Raw genomic sequence first — 24,046 nt, 5'->3', positions numbered from 1 at the left:
TCCCTATTTTTGGTAAAAGACAGATGATGCATCTAAACTGTGTGTCATTCAGTTTCAAAACAGGAAGCCTCCACCATTTTTGCTTAAATTATGATGTAAAACTAAATCTCCGTAGCACCTCAAATGTTTCTGGATCCATCATTACCCCTCTGTCCACTAAATGAAACTGAGATATATCACTATATCAACTGTATGTGTTTCTGAGTGTATATTTGCAATACCCTAACGTGTATTTTGTGACACAAGGTCATCTATTTGCTTGGTGAGTGTTATCAAGGTAACGTATTTGGAGTGCTTGCTAAAAACCTGCCTCTTCTTTTTCCCAGTGTATAGGCCGCTGGTTGAACCATCCCCCTCCTCCTACTTCACCAGTCTTGTTGGATGAGGAACAACAATAGGATAATGGCTCTCTATTGATCTGCCTTCAGAGAGGTTCGAGTGCCTGAAAATGTTGTGCCATGGCCTCTCTCTCCCCAGCCCTGGAACACACTGAGAAGCCTCTCATCGAGGACTGCTGTCTCCAGCTTTCTCTTATAACCAGCAGGGGGCACTGGGGCACCTTCAGTGCAGAGCAGACTGGACAGCTGCCACGGCGAGGCCATTGTGTCACCACCTCCATTGAATTCCATGTGCTCTTCTTACATTCTCCTCTGCAGCAGCTGTAATACAGTTGGCTGGACGCCTGCCTGGCCGTGTTGTCGCTTGGTTTCTGTATTGATCAGTGAAAAGCATCTCCCTCCTGAACAAAGAGCATGTCCAGACATATTGCCTCCCCGACGGTCACAAACACAGACGCTTCTGCTTCTCCAAAGCAACGACAGTCTCCCTGCAGGCCTCCAACATCTGTGCAAAAATATAGACCTGGGCAGCCGGGTAGACCTGAGTATCTTTACTGCCAAGCGTCTTCTGTTTCACCTTCAGGAAGGGTCAAGGCCCTGCTCCCTCTCCCTGTCTGCATCGATCCATTTTTCAATTCATTCGTTTGCAGGCGTATGATCTGAGTGGCTCGCTGAAATGGCTGGCCATCAGGGAATACCTTTGGCGAAGAAGGAGTGGAGAGAGGGAGGAGAAGACCGGTCGAGCTTTTGTTTTTTCATGGGGTTGTGTTGTTTTTTCTAGGATGGTCTTGCGCACAGGACTGGGTTAGATAACAGGGCTGTGTGCTGTCAGGTTTATTGACGTTCTTTTGTCCTTGTTGAGAAATGTGAGTAGAGAGTGAGGCTGAGCAGACTCATAGCAGACACAAAGGGGAGTGCTGGGAGGGATTCAGCAGCAACTACCTGGTAGGGAGGCTGGCCGAGGCTTGATGTTGAGATTGTTTAAACATAGCAACATATCATGATGGTGCATGTAGTGTAGATGGACTGACACCATCAACAGAAACCCAATTCAATCAAAAAAAAAGTGATTGTCCTTGTGTGGACCTGACTACATGTTACCTTTACGTTTCACTTGCTTCATAAGAGTCCAGTGGTGAGACTTTCAGATCGTGGTGGTTACAGTTACAATTGACCAAGAGGTGGTTGCATGGAACGAATGAGGCATCAACATGGTTATTGGGAACGGAGTGGGCTACAGGAGGTACCACCTCCCCATCCCCATGCCACCCCGTGGCTCCCCCCGGGCCTCTCAGGCTTTGGAAAAGGTGGTGGCCGAGGTGCCCGGCTGGCCGGGGCTGGTGCCGTGCTCGTCGTGCCAGCGGTCCACACAGCGTCGCCGGGCGTTCATGAAGAAGTTGCTGACGGTGTTGAGCTCCAGGCCCAGCTGCTGGGAGATGGTGATCTGCATCTCCTTGGACGGGCGCTTGTTCTCCTTGAAGATGGCGATGAGCGTGCGGCGTTGCAGGTCTGTGAAGACCAGCCGCTGCTTTTTGGGCACCATGTTGCAGTCTTTGTGCTGCTCCTGCTCTTTGCGCTTGCAGGCTGTGAGGGGTGGTAGGGGTGGGAGGGGTGGGAGGGGTGGGAGGGGTGGGAGGGGTGGGAGGAGTGGTAGGGGTGGGAGGGGTGGGAGGGGTGGGAGGGATGGGAGGGGTGGGAGGGATGGGAGGGGTGTTAGGGGTGGGAGGGGTGGTAAGGGTGGGAGGGGTGGGAGGGGTGGTAGGGGTGGGAGGGGTGGGAGGGGTGGTAAGGGTGGGATGGGTGGGAGGGGTGGTAGGGGTGGTAAGGGTGGGAGGGGTGGGAGGGGTGGGAGGGGTGGTAGGGGTGGGAGGGGTGGGAGGGATGGTAGGGGTGGGAGGGGTGGTAAGGGTGGGAGGGGTGGGAGGGGTGGTAGGGGTGTTAGGGGTGGGAGGGGTGGTAAGGGTGGGAGGGGTGGGAGGGGTGGTAGGGGTGTTAGGGGTGGGAGGGGTGGGAGGGGTGGGAGGGATGGTAGGGGTTGGGAAGAGATAAACATAGCATAAATGCAGTGTTATAGTTATAGTACTGTAATAGTATATGAATATGAGTATTTCAGATAGTGTAAAATGGTGAGTGATGCAGAGGGAGAATTAGGGGAAGGTGTGGGAAATGAGTCATTAGCCAGACATAAAAACAGGTTTCAGCAGCAACAAAATAGATTGAGCTCCCTTATATTGCCATGTATTAAACTTGGTGCCCAGTGGGAATATTCCTTCCATCCTGCAGAGTGCAAACAGGGAGCTAGCCTGCGGTAAGCTGCTCTGACTGCCTGGTGGAGACACTGCTGTTTGATTCAATATTAATGCAGTTTGGGTCGCAATGGGAGACTGAGTGACTGTTACACAAAAGTGAGCGTTTGTGTGTGTGCGTTTGTGTGCATGTGTGTGCACACGCACGCATCCGTGTGAGTGAGAGAGAGAGAGCGCGAGAGAAGAGAGAAAGAGAGCTTAGTGTGTGTGCTTGTGTGTGCATGTGTGTATGAGAGAGGGAGTGGTAGAGAGGGATATATTGACCCACATTGCTGTAGGAATTGGGGGGGTTCTCTACAGGGACTGAGGTCAGAATCCCCTCCAGCAGGTCTGCAGTCTGCTACATCAAACAGAGAACCCACTGGAGCCCTATTCATTGAGCTCTGAGGTGGTATTTATAACTGCCTCCAACACAAAATGGAGGGTTGAGTGTGCACTGACTTCTATGAGGATCAATTTGAAAAGAAAACATCTAGTAATATTTAGAGGCACAAAAAAAAAAAGATACAGCATATGTAATGTACAGTAAACTAAGTATGAACTATGTATAAAGGTGATATGAACAGTGAAAACATGACAAGACAGGTATAGATGTGGAGGAGGTGCATTTCGTCCCTGAGGATTTGAGGCAGTCGGTTATTTCCCTTGCTGTCACCATAATTACCCTCCTCTTTTCTATATTTTTTCACTCCAATATTCCTTTATTCTACACTTTCTCGGATGTGTGTGTGTGCGTGTGTGCATGTGTCTGTGTCTGTATGTGTGATTGTGCTGAAGTGGCTGGAGCCAAGCTTTGGCGCTGTGTGTCTAATTACAGTGGTCCAGAGCCCATTGATCAGCCATTGCATGTCAAATCTGTTTACTACAGCCGTCTAACCTCCACAAGAGCACATCCATCATATTCATATTTCACATCAACACTACAACTACAGGCCTCTCCTACTGTACACACATACACTATACACTGTGTCTGCACTATAGACGGACTTGTACAGTGTTCAGCCTATCCTATTGACATGAATTTATAGATCATCAGTTAGTGCTGCTGATTTGGTTGTGGTGGTGATGATGATGATGATAGTTTCATATAGTCTGGATTTATCATAATTGTAGTTAGCTTGAGCAACAGATGCCATTAGATTCAACAGCCTATTGATATGTGTAGTGTATAATTATTAACACAGCTATCCACTCTTATCCCTCTCTCCATCCAGCCCCTTCATCCCATTATGTTCGAGTTGTACACAGAGCTCTGTGGGAGACTTTTGGCCCTGTTGTTTTATCGTCTCTTAGTCAGAAGGTGTCACTAGCGCTGTGCCCTGTCCGTACCGGGCGCCACACTGGGCTGCCTTGCTACAGGCGCTGGATTTAGTAATCAATAGCGATCGATCGATGAGGAAGGGGGCCCTGATTACTGAACCAAGCGCGCTGTAGAGAAGAAGAAAATCGATCACTGCAGCTTTTAGAGCTACAGTAGACACATAGCAAAGAAACGGACATGCACAAAGAACTACCCACATTGGACTCATAATAGAAATGTTTTTTGGATTTTATTTTCGGCTTTCAAGTTGGTCTACTCTTTCCGGCCTACCACCCCACACCCTGGCAATTATTCTACCCGTTCGTTACTTAGCTGTGGCTGCAGTGGAAGTTTCGTAGTAAAATTGGCAAAAACATAGGCTAAATATATACAATTATATATTTTTTGTTTATTCAATATTTCTCCGTCCTAAACTTGAGAATTGTATTGGATAATAGCCTATAGCCTACGTTTTGGCATGTGTATATGGTTAGGGGGAAGTTGTGTTATAAAAGCAACTCATTACAAACAGTATTATATTAACATACAGTACTGTGCCTCATGCTTTTGCAGAAACAAAATGTGTTCTGCTATATGTACCTACTCCTCTTATTAGCGTTGACATATTGTGCAGAATATGAGCCTAAGTTCTCACATTTCTGTAAGATGCCATTTAACACATTTTAGCGATGGTAATCGGAGTAGCCATCAGAGTATAGGCCTAGCCTACTCAATTAATCATCATCATTACCAATCGATACATTTGGGTCGGTATAGGGCTTACCATAATATAGCTTACGGGTGTCGGCTTTTGTCATGGTTACTCAAAACAATCTCACAATGGACGGGAGGATCCTGACTTGAACTCATTTGTATTGAACTCCAATGTAAAGTTGAAAGTTATGTAAAAAAGAAAATTGACAATAACTTGCCTCTTTTTCTGGAAGTTATTATTGCTAGCATTGCAACGCACAAAAAAAAGAGGTTACGAGAAAGGCCCTGGGTGTTCAATATCGGTTGATAGATTAGTGAATAATTCATGTGTGAAATTCAGTTCGTCCAATTAAATATGCCTCGGAAGGAGAATGGGAAGGGGCGTGGACACAAAACATGCTGGGAAAGGAAACGGATGCTAAATAATCAACAGCTACCATGGACCAAGCGTCTCTCGAATTGGTTAATTGTAGGTTTTATTTGCTAAAATGTTGTGGAAACAATGGTTCTCATAAACCTCTATGTAATTGCACTTATATGGGCGACTTGCCTACCAAGCCTGTTATTCCAAGGACCGCTTCACAGTTCCTGGGTTATCCAAAGGCCATCCAAAGGCCATGTTGCCAATTTTGTGATGCTGTTCTATTTGTATGAGAAAAACAGAAACCTACTAGGTGTTAAATAAAGTTCGAGTTAAAAGATAGAAGTAGCCTAATCTCTAGACATTGAAATCACATTGGATCTATGAATGAACGACATTTTGTAATGAGCTTTGGTTATTGGCACTGCAGAATGAATAGCGCTATGATCATCTAGTCCTACAATATGGCTAATAATGTCTAATAGCAATGGCTAACTATTTTATGTCAACAGTCCTAAATGTAAAACACATGTCCGTTGAGGACTCCTGGTTAAAGTGTATAGGGTGTATGGTCTACTCAAGCCCTAGACCACTGATTTAACTAATCTACCAATAAACAGTTTTACTGGCTGCGGTTCAACATCATGCACACTATAAAGCCACCTTCAAGTCCTGCTTCCATTGCCCTTACACAAAAGAACCCGAGGCACTTATCTCTGCCTTATATGCACTGCCAGTTGGCAGGTATCAGTGCGTTATCTAAAACTCAATTATTTTCCCCTGCAGGATTATAGATGCAACAGAATCGGATGCACCTTTTCTCAAGACCTTGGTGGATAGTGCTGTAAGGTGGGGCGTACAGTATTATAAAGCCATGGTTTTTGTTTTTCACTTATGTTGTGTTGCACAAAGATTGATAGGATGTGTATCGACTGGGCTGCACTTTAAAGGCTAGTTTGTACAGTATTTATTCCATTCAGACCGCAGGGCAGTGCCAAGGTTTCCCAATGCAAAGTACTTCCAACTCAATACTCCTTAATGTAATGAGGCAGAGTTGGTGCTAATATACTGATAACTTGATACAATGTGTTTGTTTACTTTGCACACTGTTCTGCTGCAAGGCATTCCCCCACAACTTTAATAACACTTTGAAAGTCACCCGGCTCAAATCACTTGATGGAAGAAGAATGGTTCTAACTGCAGTTCAGGATAAATTCACTGGTAGCGTACATTTTCATTTGACATTTTCTTTTAAAATACTATGTTATTGATACTTTATATTCTACCAGTCATTAGGCTACCATTATATCTGAGATCATCAGACAAAGAGATTTCTTTGTGTGCAACATTCAACAATCAAACGTTTTTTTTATTTTTATATTTGCTCTTAAATAGAAGTCAAGTGAGCACTTCCTTAATCACCGTAAGATAAATACGATTACCTATGCAGGCCCAGAACCTGATATAATATAATATCAAAATAATATAATATGTAGGTAGCTCATTACTTGTGATAACAACTGTGACATTCACAGCTGCAGAATTCCTTTGAAAGCAGTGCTCAAGTGCTCAGATTATCGATGGAAACATTAATTTGTACTTATTACGAGTAATATTTAACTGAAGTCAAATATGACAAAATTAGTGACTTGGCAAATGTTGTAGACGTCATGCTTAAATGTATTGATATGGCATATCATAATTGGCAACAAAAGTCGGTGAAATTTGCACAATGAAATATGGTGGCATTGCTCAGTAAACATAGCAGTCAGGCTACAGGGGAAATTTAGGAGTGCCCATCTATAGATTGCAATAGTGATATAAACTCTACTTTTGTTTTATGATTAAACATTTATAATTTAGTGCCCCCTTATTACTTTCTATTATGCACTCTGTCATGTTGGTGTTTCCCTGATTAAGAAAGGCAATAACCGACTGATTATTTTTGTTAGAGAAATACAGTTAAGGTGAAATAGCAATACAAGTGCTAGTGCAACATGGTTGTAAGAGTGGGATAATGTTAATACATTGACTAACTTCAATGAGATTGGTTTGATCTATACTTTAGGCTACATGATAATAATTATGATATTTATACATCAAGAGGTCTATCATGCCTGTAAGTGTCTTATCTAAATCCTAAATAGCAACAGGTGTATCTCAAATTTCGACGCATTTTGTTGAATGTAGCCTACCAAATCGTCAGTTTATAAATCATTTGATATTATGGGATACGTTGTAAATTAATTGTGAACGTATTTGATGTATATCATCAGAATACAAATTTGATCTCGTTGAGTTATTATTTGTAGGTTATACCTGAGTTACTAATCGCCGATTTTAGCAAAATACACTTCATGCTTCCAGATGACCTTTTTTAACAAACAAACAAGTATATAAGTAAATAAAAACATTTCTGAAATAAATAAATATGTGAGCGTGTGAAAGCTGCCTCAGCAGCCAGGCTAGAGGTGTGTGCTCTGTCGGATTTGAAGTGGGAGAGCTGAGGGGGGGTATGGTGGGGGAATCGATAACTAACCGCACCGTTCAGCCAACCGGTCTGCCTGGGATCGATGGCCTGAATGGGGCTGATCTGAAATTGGGTGCGATGCGACTCTCTCCCGCAGAGGCCGGGCTACTGCGGGCGAGAAACAGTCACTATGTCAACCATGGACTCAACCTCTTGTTCATAATTACTTACTACGAATAACTGGCTTGTAACAAGTCATTGGGTCAATGTAAGAGGTGGACATGCAAGATGCACATCATCATCAGCTACGGCTGAATCATTTCAAATCATTAATATGGGCTGTTACTTAGTTTATTGCAATAGAGATTATTACAGCATCACCTCATCGTTTTCGATGATTTAATAGCAGTTATATTATGTTGCTATTGTGAAGGTGCAGTCTGTTCTTGTGTGATCGTATTTATGGAAATGTTTTTCATAGCCTATTCTTAAGTTGTTTTATAGCAACAAATCTGTTTATATGTGTTAGTTAACAGAAATACATAACCAAGCGATATATATAGGCCTACAGGCCTCAACATCAAATAGACAATGAAAAACTGCAATACCAGACCCAGAGCCTATATTGAGGATTGTTGTTTTACTTTTAAAAATAAAATTAAGACAACACAGTCAGGGTTATTTCATTGGCAGTATGGATGATTTACCACAAGAAACCACGGATTATATCGTTTTTGAGTGAGTTGTGTGGCCAACATTAACACTGCGTATCAACATTGTAAGGGAATCTTGTTCAAACGCATACTGTCACTGTGATGTTTGTTCCTCGGTAATCATATCGGCCTACTGTTCCTGGCATGTTCAGAACGTGTTAATTTGCTCTGTAACGCCACAAAACATAATTGCTTAGGCCTAGGCTACCAGTCCTGCCTCTGTCTATTAAGTTAAACCTTAAGTTTATTTACTTTTCGTCACTCTTTGAGTATTTTTCTTCTTTTTAGTGATTTATGGGACGTCTGAAGCAGCCTGCTAATCGTCTCAAAGGTCGATTTTGATGGATTTAATTCTGCAGTCAACTGAAAAGACAGTGCAGATGAGAACTTGTATGGAAAATGTTATTCAATTTTTTTTTTTTTTTTTTATATAGCCCTTCGTACATCAGCTAATATCTCGAAGTGCTGTACAGAAACATTAATTATTCAACCAACGAGGCAGCTCAAATGGCTGCAAATATGACTAAATAGTAGCCTATGCAATATAAGCATAATAATAGTATCAATAAATACTACTAATCATTATTATTATTATTAGAATAATAATTAGAATTAACACGTCAGAGGAAATTGAATTAAAATGAATACAATATTTGATCAATTATATAACTATAGTCTTTATCGAACAAAAGTGGAGTATGGTAAAAAAAAAAGTTGGGCTTGAAGTCACCTAATATGTGGGTGTGTGTTGCGTTAATGCAATTGGAGACAAGACGTGTGTATCATTAACAACTAAAACACTGCAAACTATGGCGTGATAGTATGAAAAAGGGCAACACTTGTGGCTAGATTAGGTAACATATGTATCTGCATTGGACCCAAAACAAATATGCTAAAGGAGCTTGCCTGCATGATATTATTGCGATATACACCGTGGTGTAATTCTTGTGCCTTGTGAAAATCTTGAACGAATAGTAACCCTGAATGAACAGCAATTAAGGCCATGCATGGGAATTATTTACACACACACACACACATTAAGTGTGTTAATTTTGATATTGGATCATTGAATGTGATATATACATTTGATGTAATTATGTATTTGTATAGCTTCTATAAACAACAACATTTTTCATTTGTAGCCAATAGTAGAAAAGGGGTCTAAAGATTCCGGCACAGCATAGGCCTGAATAATCAAAACGATAGCCTCACTGAATAGATATTCAAACATCAATTCAAATTCTTATATTAGACTCCACCCCGTTTGTTTATTTCGCATGTAATATAGCATTGATTATTTAATCAATTGATTTCACGGTCATTTTGTTCCTTTGTTGATTTGTGTGGGTTTGCCCAACTGGAGTTTCGGGTTGCATCTGTGGGTACTGGGTGTATGTGACTGCGGTTTTTTCTGCGACCGGCTGGTGATCGACCCAGGTTTCAGTCAGTGTATTTGAGCGCATGCAGGCTCGGCTCTCTCAGGTTAGGCCGTTTGGACATTCAAATATTTGTATTTTTCAGGCTCTCTAATGATTTCTGTATTCAATAATATTTCTGTAATACGATAAAATATTTGTTCATGTGAAATTATGGTTAATAACAATTAGTCCTAACTTTCTTTCAGTTTTTCCGTTTTCAATTAGTCAAGCTGCATGCTCTTTGGAATTACTTGTCTACTATTCAACTCTGAGTTAAATGAAAAGTTTAAATGTTGGGAAAAAATTATATGATGTAAAAAATAAAAAATAAAGGAGGCGTAACATCTCCCGTATAATTAATTTTTTTACTATTCAAAATGTAATGTAAAAAATGTAAAATGTTGACACAACCGGTGTGTTATGTTGTGCAAATAATCTGGATACAAGCGTGCAAAATCTGGAATGTTTGTCACAACATTAAGCCCCTCGACTGCTTATTTATCTCTTTGCTGTCCCCTTAAAAAGCATGATCCTCTTTCGACAATAATCGATTAAGCCAATGCAGCCTGCAGATGATTGTTGGCATGCAGTGCCCGAACACGTTTTATGGTAATAAGGGCCTAATGAGATCCTTTTCTGAAGTCAGTTTTAATCACAATTTTAGAAAAGCATACTCACAAAACATTATTTCTATCATCCTTGATACTGCCTTAGAATTTGTATAGGCCTATAGTCTACAACCGAACCTGTAATATGCAAACATGGTTGTGTTTATTAAATCACTATGAATTCATGAGGCTGCTGTCATTGCATGTTGCCATTCAATTATCAGTGCAGCCTAATTAGTTGGCTATTGGCTAATGCTGCCCTACTGTTAGCCTATTCGTTCAGGCCAAAATGGGGATGTGTGCCTTTTCTCTCCTTTAAAGAATTGGGCCCCGTGTAGCTCAGTTGGTAGAGCATGGTGCTTGCAACGCCAGGGTTGTGGGTTCGATTCCCACGGGGGGCCAGTATGGGAGAAAAAAAAATGTATGCACTCGCTAACTGTAAGTCGCTCTTTATAAGAGCGTCTGGTAAAATTGCGTGGACATTGTCTTTCCCTTGTTCTTTGAACGTTGCAGTATTCGCCTTAGATCGGGCATTGAACAAGACATTATCGGACCTTTAATAACCAATGTCCTGTCTGACGTCAGATAAGCGTCTACTGCTAACAGGAGAGAGAGAGCGCATTTCATCACCACTGTTCAAAGATTTACCAGCGGGCCCCGGTTACGCGGGAAGTGCTGTATTGGACAGTATACGCACCGGATAGAAGTGGATGCAGCTGACTTGCATGAGCTCAGATTCCGTCATCACATGGACGGTTGATTGTGTCACTAATTTTTCACAGTGAAAGTACCCAATTTAGGCTACAAACAACATAAGGTGTAGGTTGGCTAGATGGATAATGTTGTCTCGTTAGCTACTCATTCCACTTCACCAAAATATTTTGGGAAATCGATCAAACCCAACAAAAGATGCCTTTGTTTCAGCCATATGCCAATTCACATGTATTGATAACTAGAATCATAGTTTACGGTGCCAAAGTGATTTTGGATAGACTGTTCAATGTGCCTAATAAAACATATGATAGGCCTACAAACATAATCATTTTAATATTAATATATCTGGCAGGGAAATGTTACTGTGATTTCAGGCTACAACAATGATCCTGTAATTCAGCAAATGGCTTCTCTTACGGTTTTATATTTGAAATCGGTGACGCAACGCTATTTAACCCTTAGATGCTAGCCTCGTGCGCACAGTTCAGTCTCCTAGCAATTTGATTTAAAGGTCATTCTCTCCTATCGATCCGGTTTGGCGAGGGGGCGACGGAAAAGCGTAGGAATTGATAATCTAAAATAGAATAGACGGTATTCTAGACTGTAGGCCTATTGAGGCAAACGGGTTAGATAGACCTATATGTGCTGCATTTATAATTGCATGCCCAAGTGTGAATTCTCTCTCTGCCTGTCTGTGTGTGTAGGTGTGTGTGCGTGTGCGTGCGTGTGTACTGTGTGTGTACTGTGTGAGCATGTGCATACAGTGAGGGAAAAAAGTATTTGATCCCCTGCTGATTTTGTACGTTTGCCCACTGACAAAGAAATTATCAGTCTATAATTTTAATGGTAGGTTTATTTGAACAGTGAGAGACAGAATAACAACAAAAAAATCCAGAAAAACGCATGTCAAAAATGTTATAAATTGATTTGCATTTTAATGAGGGAAATAAGTATTTGACCCCTCTGCAAAACATGACTTAGTACTTGGTGGCAAAACCCTTGTTGGCAACCACAGAGGTCAGACGTTTCTTGTAGTTGGCCACCAGGTTTACACACATCTCAGGAGGGATTTTGTCCCACTCCACTTTGCAGATCTTCTCCAAGTCATTAAGGTTTCGAGGCTGACGTTTGGCAACTCGAACCTTCAGCTCCCTCCACAGACTTTCTATGGGATTAAGGTCTGGAGACTGGCTAGGCCACTCCAGGACCTTAATGTGCTTCTTCTTGAGCCACTCCTTTGTTGCCTTGGCCGTGTGTTTTGGGTCATTGTCATGCTGGAATACCCATCCACGACCCATTTTCAATGCCCTGGCTGAGGGAAGGAGGTTCTCACCCAAGATTGCCCTGTCCATCGTCCCTTTGATGCGGTGAAATTGTCCTGTCCCCTTAGCAGAAAAACACCCCCAAAGCATAATGTTTCCACCTCCATTTTTGACGGTGGTCATAGGCAGCATTCCTCCTCCTCCAAACACGGCGAGTTGAGTTGATGCCAAAGAGCTCCATTTTGGTCTCATCTGACCACAACACTTTCACCCAGTTCTCCTCTGAATCATTCAGATGTTCATTGGCAAACTTCAGACGGGCATGTATATGTGCTTTCTTGAGCAGAGGGACCTTGCGGGCGCTGCAGGATTTCAGTCCTTCACGGCGTAATTGTTTTCTTGGTGACTATGGTCCCAGCTGCCTTGAGATCATTGACAAGATCCTCCCGTGTAGTTCTGGGTTGATTCCTCACCGTTCTCATGATCATTGCAACTCCACGAGGTGAGATCTTGCATGGAGCCCCAGGCCGAGGGAGATTGACAGTTATTTTGTGTTTCTTCCATTTGCGAATAATCTTACCAACTGTTGTCACCTTCTCACCAAGCTGCTTGGCGATGGTCTTGTAGCCCATTCCAGCCTTGTGTAGGTCTACAATCTTGTCCCTGACATCCTTGGAGAGCTCTTTGATCTTGGCCATGGTGGAGAGTTTGGAATCTGATTGATTGCTTCTGTGGACAGGTGTCTTTTATACAGGTAACAAACTGAGATTAGGAGCACTCCCTTTAAGAATGTGCTCCTAATCTCAGCTCGTTACCTGTATAAAAGACACCTGGGAGCCAGACATATTTCTGATTGAGAGGGGGTCAAATACTTATTTCCCTCATTAAAATGCTAATCAATTTATAGCATTTTTGACATGCGTTTTTCTGGATTTTGTTGTTGTTATTCTGTCTCTCACTGTTCAAATAAACCTACCATTAAAATGATAGACTGATCATTTCTTTGTCAGTGGGCAAACGTACAAAATCTGCAGGGGATCAAATACTTTTTTTCCCTCACTGTACATGATAAAAATGTGAACGATATTGGTCCCTTAATATGCAGCAAGAGTGCAGCAAGGCTACTGTACAGTGTAAGGGGATCGCAGGCAGGGGCGACTGCCCACATTTTCTTGTGTAAGGGACGGAACAGCCTTCTGTCTCAGAGCTTTATTTGACCATTTATTGATCACTTTGTCTAATGGTGACGTTGTAATTTTCAGCGTAGGTCTGTCTGGGTATAGACCTAATCTCATTTTAGGCTATTCCCTTATCCATAGAATATTGCTTCACCATTTTAGAGAAACGTCAACATAACATAGCCTATGATTAGTGGAATACCAGTTAGGGTTTGGGCGTGTAAATGCACGCATATAGCTGCATCGTGCCAATGAAAGCATGCGTTTAATAGTCATTCCGGTGTACATTATGAAGGGTGAGCTGTTAATGGGGGAAATGGTGTTGCACATGAGCGGAGGGGGAAGGGGTAGCGGGAGGAGTAAGCCTATGCCTGCATGGCGCAGCGCCAGGATGGAAGGGAGAGACCGGGGAATGGAAATCGATACAGATTCAGAGCTCGCCAGATCGGCCTTAACAATGTATGGCGCAGACGCACTCTGTATCCCGATCACATACACACATGCAGGCACATAGGCTACACTGGAAAAATGGGGAGACGTGTCTGTGAGTGCACGTTCTCCATCACTATACTTAATTCGCCTCCTCAAACGCAGAAAAACAAATCAGAATTCGTCATCTGGCTGCATTGACAAACATTTAGAATAGATTTGAAGAATGTGAATAGCTTTTCATTAGTGCCCCGGAGAAAATGGCTGCCATTGTCCACAACAACCACATGATTTCACAGTGTGTGCGTGCGCGCGTGTGTGAATCCCAGTAGACCTATTTACAGCACACATTGCTGTGCTTAACAAAATGCGTCTGTGAAACCGCAGCTGCATGATTCTCTCCCCTTCTGTTCCCCATGCCTATCAATTATTAAAGTTCGCATCGATCATTTCGCAGGCCTGCATCAACCCGTCTCTTCATGAAAAAGCCTGCTTTCGATTATTCTAAAATAATCATGCCTAAAGGCTCTTTTCAATCAAAACCGCTAACCGGATTTCCGGGATAGATCATAAACAACATTCTTGCATCACAGCTTTTGATTAATATGTTGCCGAGTGTCTTTTGGTTAAACCTTTTGCTTTTTTAAGCACCGGAAAAGGTGCATTCTTGAGAAGAATCTCCCAGAAAAGTGTTTCCGGATTTGAGAATATGGACCTTATTCTGTGGACTCTGAACTATGTGTCTTAACATAGCCTACACAGGATGGTGAGCCTGATCTGATTGTGACATTGTGTGATATTATTGATCTTGACATGATGGTGGGTGAAGGACGTACAGCATGCTAGACGCAGGCTATATGAACATGTCAAAATTAAGAATTAGACTCGTCTGGGACATTAACATACTGTATCTCCATAGCCTACCTCAACCGTACATTGTTGTACAACACTTTATTAAAAAAAAAAATAACATTTTACTGCAGTGGGCTAAATCAGGGTCACACAGAGCGTTTCTTGGTATTCTTCAACAAATCTACTTGAAACAAAACTATACACCTCACACACGGTTATGGGCTTAAAAAAGAAGACACCTGTACCATGTCAGATATAGTTGAAATGTATTGAATTTTGAGTTTGCATCCCAATATTACACTTTAAATACTTCAAATAAGACTGAAATATAACAAAATCGTTTGACATAGAAACACAGGATTTTCGCGTTAAAAAAAAGTGTATTAATTACGAAAATATGACAAATATTAATAACATTCCACCCATGGGTTCACTAGGTCACTTGACTGCAGGGAAAGGGCTACAGCAAAGCCATAATACATTACCTCAAACATAGGTCAACAGCACCGTTCATATAGGCCTAAGATTTCAGCACCATGGACAGCGGTGATCCCAAATGAAAATGGTTTTGATCGGTGGGGTTGAACATTTCTGTAGCAAATACACTTGGAGGTGGATAGAAATGCTAGCGGTGTATGGAGCAAGCTGGGTTGATCGTTGTTTAGGTACAGTGATGGCATTGGGATTATGTCCCAACTGTGTAGAGACAGGCAGCCATAATTCCGAGTATATGAAGGATGCATGTCATCCAGACTTGTGTATAAACTGTTGGATGATAGATTAATAAAATACTCGTTTTACTTATATTTTTTCATGAGTAGCATAGCCATCTTAAATATTTGCTCCATACAGAAATAGCAGTGGTATGGGGACAGCAGAGAGGTCGACCTCCCTTGATGTAAATGTAGGCCTAGCCTGTGATGAAGTTGATTGAGCTATTCTCTCCCTATCCATAGTCTGCCTGTATTATGGTAGAATAACCTCTTACTAGAAGAGAGAATAATCTCATCACCAAAATCGAATTTTTACAAATGATAAATTGTTGATATTCCCCTTCACATTTTGGATAAATGAGATTGATGCTCTTGCGAAATATTTCATTGCGTCGCATTTTATGCATCGGTAATTTGGCAGGATCGAATCATTTTTGTTGTCTCTATTGTCTTCGGAGTGTGTCTGGAACAATGCGTTGGTGAATACATGTTAACACAGATCCAGGCTGATTGTATAACCCAACCCCCAAAGGGTGTTTTGAGAGTGAGTTTGCCATCCAGTCTACAGATGTAACATGATTACAACAGAGAGAGGGAAAAAGGTGTGCAATGGGGGCTTTCTCCAGTCTCTCCATCCCCTTTCTCGGCTACACGCCACCCCCCACCTCTCTGGGAGAGTCCAATGGGAGAGAGTGCTGAGGTGGAATAATTGATAGATGCACTGGCTATCCTTATCGATCACTGCTTTATTGACCCGACCAAATACATTGAGATGGAGTGTGGAATTCAACGCAGATGCAAATACGAATAGTTTTTTTTTTATCGTTAATGCAATCTTTAAATGTCTCAGCCCTCACTTTGCCGTGTCTTTCTCGACACAATCCAAGTTGTTGTTTACCTATAATGCATCCTTGTTTACGTTGGTTCAAAATGTCAACAGATGCACTTTGTGAGCTTGTTTTTGTAAATTATCATCTGTCCTAAAAAGCCAATCAGCTTGATACATGATCAACGTGATGCGTAACGAGGCACAGGTTGGCCTTAATTGTAGGCCATACTATAGGTTTGCACTTTGGTGAGATTCGCTTTGCACTTGCCCTCCACTCGCGGACAATGCACCACACATTTGTAACCAGGCGTTTTATGGTGCGCGCATAAAGGGCACGCAGCCCCCCTCACTTGACTACATCGTGCTCAGTTTTTAATTTTCTGGGGAAGATTGTCATGTGATTGTGCAGACACTGGCATTTTCGCATTAGCTAAGCAGGGAAGCGGCATTGATTTGTGGGACTATGATGAATTTGGAATAGTAATTTGAATTTATTGATTGATGTGGCCGACGGAGAATCCGCACCCTCCCTTTTAGAATCCCAACTCCCACTCCCAACCCACATCGCACAGTGGATAACGGCGAATTGAAATGCAATAAGTAAAATGTAGCTCCCACCATTTACATGTCACAGTAATTTGTCATTTTGCCCAACTCCATTTTGCCTGCGAGCAACTGACAGCACAAGGTAGCTCACACGACAACAGACAGCACGTCAGGGCCAGAGGATAACCACTCGCTCGCAAAGAGTGCAGCTATTAAACAATCATAGCCATAATCATAATCATAACAACAACAACCATAACAATCACGATTACATCACTACTACTAATGATAATGATTGATACTTGACAATAAATAATGATACTTGCACTACACCTATTAGGCATATAGCCTGTAAACTATTGAAGAATAGCCATTATACACATGGGGGTACAAATGGAGCATAGGCGTATCAATTCTAAAATGAATGCATACGAACGTGCATGCATGCTGCACATAGACAGGCATACTGTAGCCCTACATGCATGCATGCAGAAATACACATGTATGGGAAGTTCTGTGCCATAGTTCTAATATAGTACATTCAGTCCATTCATTGAGAGGTTTGTATCATAGTGTGGGGGGGGGGGGGGGGGCTGTAAAACCCCACTGCTCAATTAGGTTTAACAGCAATGGCACTTAAAGAGACAATTGTGGACTGTTTAAATCTTTATTTACCAGAACCCCACTAAATGCGGAACAATTTACATTCCATTAAGTGCTTTTCAATAGGGCATTGACTGGAACTAAAATATGCCACTATATCTGCTTAATTGAACTGTCCACTGAAATAAGACAGAGAAGTACTGATTGGCGTTTTGAAGCGCGTGCATGTCCAAACGCGTGCATGTTCCTTTGCAGAAACATCAATGAAAGTGGCCATCACTTCCAACTCGTATGATTTTATAGCTTTTCACCCCTAATTAAGCCTCGTTAATTAGCTCCCAAGCTTTATAACTTGTACAAGAACACCATTTTTTGGTGACTTTTTAGCCTTCGTGGAGATTTCACCGCAGGGCCTTGGGATAGCCTGGTGGTCATTGTTCCAAACTCTTACCTCTCACTGGCAAAATGAATAAATTAACTGATGAATTAATAAATAGGAATAAATGGTTACAACTTATGAATTCAGAGTGAAAAATGTGTGCATTAGAGTTGCATAGACCTATGTAAAAACAACAACATTTTAGGCTGCTATACTAGGCCTATGTATTTTTATAGCCAGTATAGGCGAAAACACAATGTACAACTTCGGCTGTAGTGTTATTGCTGATGATTTAGAGTTGGTATGTTGTAGATTTAAGGAAAGTTACCTTTCACAGTTAATTATGACAGTAGGCCTATTTGTATTTAATCTCCATTCAGTTCTTATTTTCAATTCTTATTTTACTTTTACTTATTCATAATCACAATATATCACCACGAAGTCGCTATTCCACCTATAGATGACTTCGAGACTTTATAAATAAAGTGTAAGCCGCAGAATGTTGAAAATCAAAGACAGGCGCATCTGTTTGTTGAGCTGTCTTTCAGATCCAAATCGATCATTTATCAGTGTGCTACTTTGAAAAGGGACGCGGGGACCCCTTAGTATCGATTCGCAGGAGGTCACGCTCCCGACTTGCTGCTAGGCCCTAGCATCTCAGACGCGCCTTGTTTGCGCCTCGCCGAGTAGACAGGGAAAGGGAAAGCCCACGATAATTCCAGGTCCATTTGATACATAATACGCTGACAAACGATATTTAACATGAGGCTAATGGAACGACTCCACACCAGAAGAAGAGTGAATATGTGAATTTTGACAGTCTGCTGGTCAATAATCGCACCATTGTAGGCCTACACGCGTTATTGTGGCCCAAATGATACAGTTACAGAGAACCACAATCAATTTGATTCAGCTCTTTCTGTGTTTGATTTCCTATTGTCTGTGGTCGAAACACCTTGTCGTGTGTGTGTGTGTGTTCCCCATTACGCGCGTGCGTAAAATTGATACAAGTATAATGTTGGCAGCATATTAGTGAGTATTCAAAAACTTGAAACAAGTTAATTTCTATTTTTTTCTTCAAGTTTAACAGCTAATTAGGATATCACCTGCAGAGTAGACTACCACAGCATAGCTACTGTTTACTCTTTCATACTTTATTATATGAGCATGAAGCAGTCAATCCAACTGGATTTACATATCTTTTCAAACAACCAATTCAACATGCTGGTTTAATAAAGTTTAAAGAATAATAGCCATTGTTAACACCTCAAAGAATCCATACAACTTGTTACAGTGATATCTGTTTGAGTAGCGATTGATAGTCTCGCCACATTGATTTCTAAGATCCCTTCACATTTGGACGTCTCCTTACTCACCTGCTAGTCTGAGTGCCGACATTCTCTGGAACTCAGGTTCCTGCAGCCACTTCCACATCCTCCGGAAGGTTTCCCGGCCAGACTTGAGTTTACTCCAGGGTTTAGGGTTCCTCAGCAGGTCAGACAGGGTTCCCTGGGACCGACACAAGATCCGCTGGGCGAAGATGGCCTGGGGAATGCTGTAGCGCTTGAGCTCCGCCGTTATTCGTTGTGCCACCTCCTTGGTGTTTATTTCTTCCACCTGCCCCGACCCACCTCCCTGCCCGCCCCCCACCGTCTGCCTCTCCCGGTCAGAGAGCATGGACCCGTTAGCCTGAGAGTGCGGATGGCTGTGATGGTGCATACCGTTCAGGGATGACATGATGCCGGCCCCGTGGCCCCCAAATCCCCGGGCCAGGTGTTCCTCGCTCCGGGACAGCATCGCTGCGTGAGACTCGAAACCTCCGGACGAGAGCATCTTGTCGTTGGAGAGGTGGGCGCCCGGACCGTAGGCGCCAAGAGTCTGCTGCGAGTTGTGCAAAGACCCGAGGCCGTTGGAGAGAGGGGACAGCGGCTGGCCCATGCCGGACATGTCTTTAGGGTAGTGGCCGTAAAGGTTGCTCATCGAGGCAAGGCTCCTGTCGTCCCGCATGAGGGTGAAGCTGCCGCTGACGTTGCCGGCGGTGAGACGCTGATGCGCCGGATGGTGGTGAGCGTGCGGGTGAGGATGATGGTGAAATTTATCCGAGACGGTGGATATGGGAGGCAGGTGCTGCAGCGGTGTCAGCGTAGTGTAAGTGCTGCTCATGGTCATCCCGGAGTCGCAGGACATGGTCATTGCGGGGTGCAAGGGACCGGACAATGCATGGTCTGTGCGATACTCCCCAGCTCCCTCTAATATTGAGGCCATACTGGACACCATGGCTGACCGTCCGTGCGACACCAAGTTCCGATGCGACGCTAAGGACTGCCGTCCATGGTGCGGAGAGTTCATTAAGTCACCCGTTTGATGAGAATGAGATACACCGTGCAGATTTCCAATGTTTTCCATTGAAAGTTCCATTGTTGAAATAATCTTTATTTACACCTCTCTCTCTCTCCCCTCTCTCTCACTCGTCCGCACTCTCTTGCTCCCTCGCTCTCCCTCTCCCTCTGTCTCACACACTCCTTTCCAATAAAATGTTAACGATTTCAAAGCCAAGCCATTGATTGTAGTAGCCTCTTCAGTCAATCCAGCATGATTTCAAGCGATCAGTTGCCCGCGACAAAGCTGTGCCATAAACCACTGCTCACACTTCTGGTATGGTGTCTGCTTGTTTGTAGCCTATTCCATTCGCTGTAGAGCACCACTACAATCGAAAGCAAAGGCTGTGCTTCCAGCGTGTATGTTGACGTGCCCGCGCATATGTTAAGACGTGACTGTGCATGTGTGCGCGCACTGTGTTACAGTGTTAGCGTTCAGTCCAGGGGCGGACTGGCCTTCTGGCATTTCGGGTAAATGCCAGATGGGCTTTTCCATTTTTAGCCCAGTGGGCCTGTCTGACTTGGGTTTTATGGGCAAAATAATCTTTATCTGAATAAAAATGGGGGCCTCAAGGAAGAAAATGGTTCGGTGTGGGTGTCTCGAGGGGAAAAAAATTGGCTAGTGTAGGGGCCACAAGGGAAAAAATTGACAGTTGTGTTAGAACTCCCAGGGCCGATTTCTGGTCCCAGTCCACCCCTGATTCAGTCTGGCGCTGTCTGACATCACCAGCCCTTTGTCAGGTTTGCTCATGTTGTAAACTAAACCTGGAATTCCTCAACAAGATTACATTAGACATTTAAAGAGATAAGAGACAGACATGTATCTTGAGCAAAACTGCAAGCCCTCGCCATGCAACATTTACCTTGAGCTATTGGGGAGTCCTGGATAAGAGACTTTGGTTTAGCCTGATAAAGCCGCCTAACTTGGTGCCAGGACGTGATTTCTCAATGGTTAAATATTAATTGACATGCTTAACATCATGCTACTGCCATGAATAAAAAGCTTTGTTCTTCTAAACAATCTTGCACTTCATAAAGATGCATGGTAGCCGATACACCTTGGAGTTTTCAGGCAGGAAAACAATTTAGGGAGAAGTCATTGGGAAAATGCTATGCATTTTGTTGTGTGATACAGTGCCTCCAGAAAGTATTCACCCCCCTTGACTTTTTCCACATTTTGTTGAGTTATAGCCTGAATTTAAAATAGATTACATTGAGATTTTTTTGTCACTGGCCTACACTCAATACCACATCATGTTAAAGTGGAATTATGTTTTCCTAAATTTTTACAAATGAATAAAAAATGAAAAGCTGAAATGTCTTGAGTCAATAAGTATTAAACTCCTTCGTTATGACATGCCTAAATAAGTTCAGGAGTAAAAATGTGCTTAACAAGTCACATAATAAGTTGCATGGACTCACTCATCTCTCTACCCCACACATACAATAATCTATAATGTCCCTCTGTTGAGCAGTGAATTTCAAAAACAGATTCAACTACAAAAACAAGGGAGGTTTTCCAATGCCTAGCAAATAAAAGCACCTACCTATTGTTAGATGGGTCAAAATAAAAAAGCAGACATTGAAAATCCCTTTGAGCATGGTGAAATTATTAATTACACTTTGGATGGTGTATCAATACACCCAGACACTACAAAGATACAGGCGTCCTTCCTAACTCAGTAATCGGAGAGGAAGGAAAGCGCTCAGGGATTTCACCATGAGGCCAATGGTGACTTTAAAACAGTTACAGGGTTTAATGGCTGTGATGGGAGAAAACTGAGGATGGATCAACAACATTGTAGTTACTCCACAATACGAACCTAATTGACAGAGTGAAAAGAAGGAACCATGTACAGAATACAAATATTCCAAAACATGTATCCTGTTCACAACAAGGCACTAAAGTAATACTGCAAAAAATTAGGCAAAGCAATTAACATTTGTCCTGAATAGAAAGTGTTATGTTTGGGACAAATCCAACACAACACATTACTGAGTACCACTCTCCATATTGGCAAGCATAGTGGTGGCTGCATCATGTTATGGGTATGCTTGTAATCATTGTCTAGCAATGATCAACAACCAATTTAACAGAGATTGAAGAATTTTGAAAATAATAATGGGCAAATATTGTACAATCCAGGTGTGCAAAACTCTTAGAGACATAGCCAGAAAGACTCACAGCTGTAATCGCTGCCAAATGTGATTCTAATATGTATTGACTCAGGGGTGTGAATACTTACAGTGCATTCGGAAAGTATTCAGACCCCTTGACTTTTTCCATATTTTGTTACATTACAGCCTTATTCTAAAATTGATTAAATCGTTTTTCCCCCCTCATCAATCTACACACAATACCCCATAATGACAAAGCAAAAAATGGTTCTTAGATATTTTTGCAAATAAAAAACTAATACATTAACATGAAAGGTATAGGCAATAGGCCTATATGCTGTATAATAATAATAATAATAATAATAATAATAATAATAATAATGCGATGTGTATGCAGAGATTGTGGCACCAGTTGGACGCTATACACTGAAAAAAATAAAGGTTCTTAAATGGTTCTTCCTCAGCTCTTAAGGTTCCTTGGAGAACTTGCCCCATAAAGAACCTTTGAGTTAAGTGTGGGGTTCTTGACGTGGCATCTACGGTTCTTCAGAATTCTAAAAGGTTCTTGAAATGTATGGAAGCCTGCAGATGTGTCCCTTTCATAGCACTCAGTAAATTGGCCAGTGTTAACTAGTGTTGATTTTTCAGTGTAACATTTCTAGTGTTGATTCAAGGGTTAAATTAACACTCGGTGGTGTAAAAGAACGCCAGTTTTGGTGCTAATAAGCAGATATGTTTGTTTCAATATCTATGTTGAAACAATGTTAAGCAAATACAGTATAAATAATATACATTTTTCAAAACTATTCCAATCTGTTACTTGGACTTATTGCACCCATTACTGAAATGGTTGTTCAAGTTTAGATGTTTAAGGTAGTCTCATTTCTTAGTCTTCCCAACCCTGGCATTCATTCTGAATGCAGGTGAATACAAATTCCAAATGTTGAATATCCCCACTCCGGCTGGATTCCAATAGGAATTACACATCATATTGCAAGCCAGCATAATGTGTCTTGCAGGCCTGGTGTGACCTGTAAACTATGAGTTTCAGGCCGCTGTATTATGGTAAAACTAGGCCCTGAAAAGAAGGACTTATGAAATATGTATTATATTGTCTTAAATATTTTTTTTGAATGTCAACATTTTCACTTAGGATCTCACTTGGTGAAAGCCACAGGACTGAACATTTATTGTGAAGAGGGCACAACAGCGCCTCCTCCCCCTCAGGAGGCTGAAAAGATTTGGCATGGGCCCTCGGATCCTCAAAATGTTCTACAGCTGCACCATCAAGAGCGCCTTGACTGGCTGCATCACCGCTTGGTATGGTAAATGTACCGCCCTCGACCGCAAAGTGCTACAGAGGGTGGTGTGGATGGCCCAATACATCACTGGAGCTGAGCTCCCTGCCATCCAGGACCTCTGTATCAGGTGGTGTCAGAGGAAGGCCCGAAACATTGCCAATGGCTTCAGCCACCCAAGCCAATGGAGTCAACATTGGCCAGCATCCCAGTGGAACGCTTTCGACACCTTGTAGAGTCCATGCCCCGACTAATTGAAGTTGTTCTGAAGGCAAAAGGGAGGGTGCAACTCAATATTAGGAAGGTGTTCCTAATGTTCGGTATACTCAGTGTATACACACTATATACACACTCAAACTACACTGACACTCTCACATAAAATACTCTCACATGCACTACATACGCACACACACATAATACACAAGCATACTGACACAACACACACGCACACACACTTTTATACTCATAATATGCTGTTGCTACTATGTTCTTTATTTTACCCTTATTATTATTATTATT

General features: G+C 42.3%; 1 pseudogene across 1 annotated transcript; it reads right to left on the bottom strand.

Annotated features, from left to right (window-relative positions):
• Positions 1-1,629: 1,629 nt before the first annotated feature.
• On the bottom strand, positions 1,630-20,151 carry LOC311130459 (hepatocyte nuclear factor 6-like; annotated as a pseudogene). The gene is made up of 3 exons: positions 19,106-20,151; positions 7,564-7,654; positions 1,630-1,922 (listed from the first exon to the last, which is right to left on the bottom strand). The product of its transcript is annotated as a hepatocyte nuclear factor 6-like (transcript).
• Between the last annotated feature and the right edge of the window lie 3,895 nt (positions 20,152-24,046).

Source organism: Coregonus lavaretus (assembly GCF_964263955.1).
Source record: "Coregonus lavaretus genome assembly, chromosome: 6".
Classification (NCBI taxonomy): domain Eukaryota; kingdom Metazoa; phylum Chordata; class Actinopteri; order Salmoniformes; family Salmonidae; genus Coregonus; species Coregonus lavaretus.
This window is presented reverse-complemented; position numbering and strand designations above follow the sequence as displayed.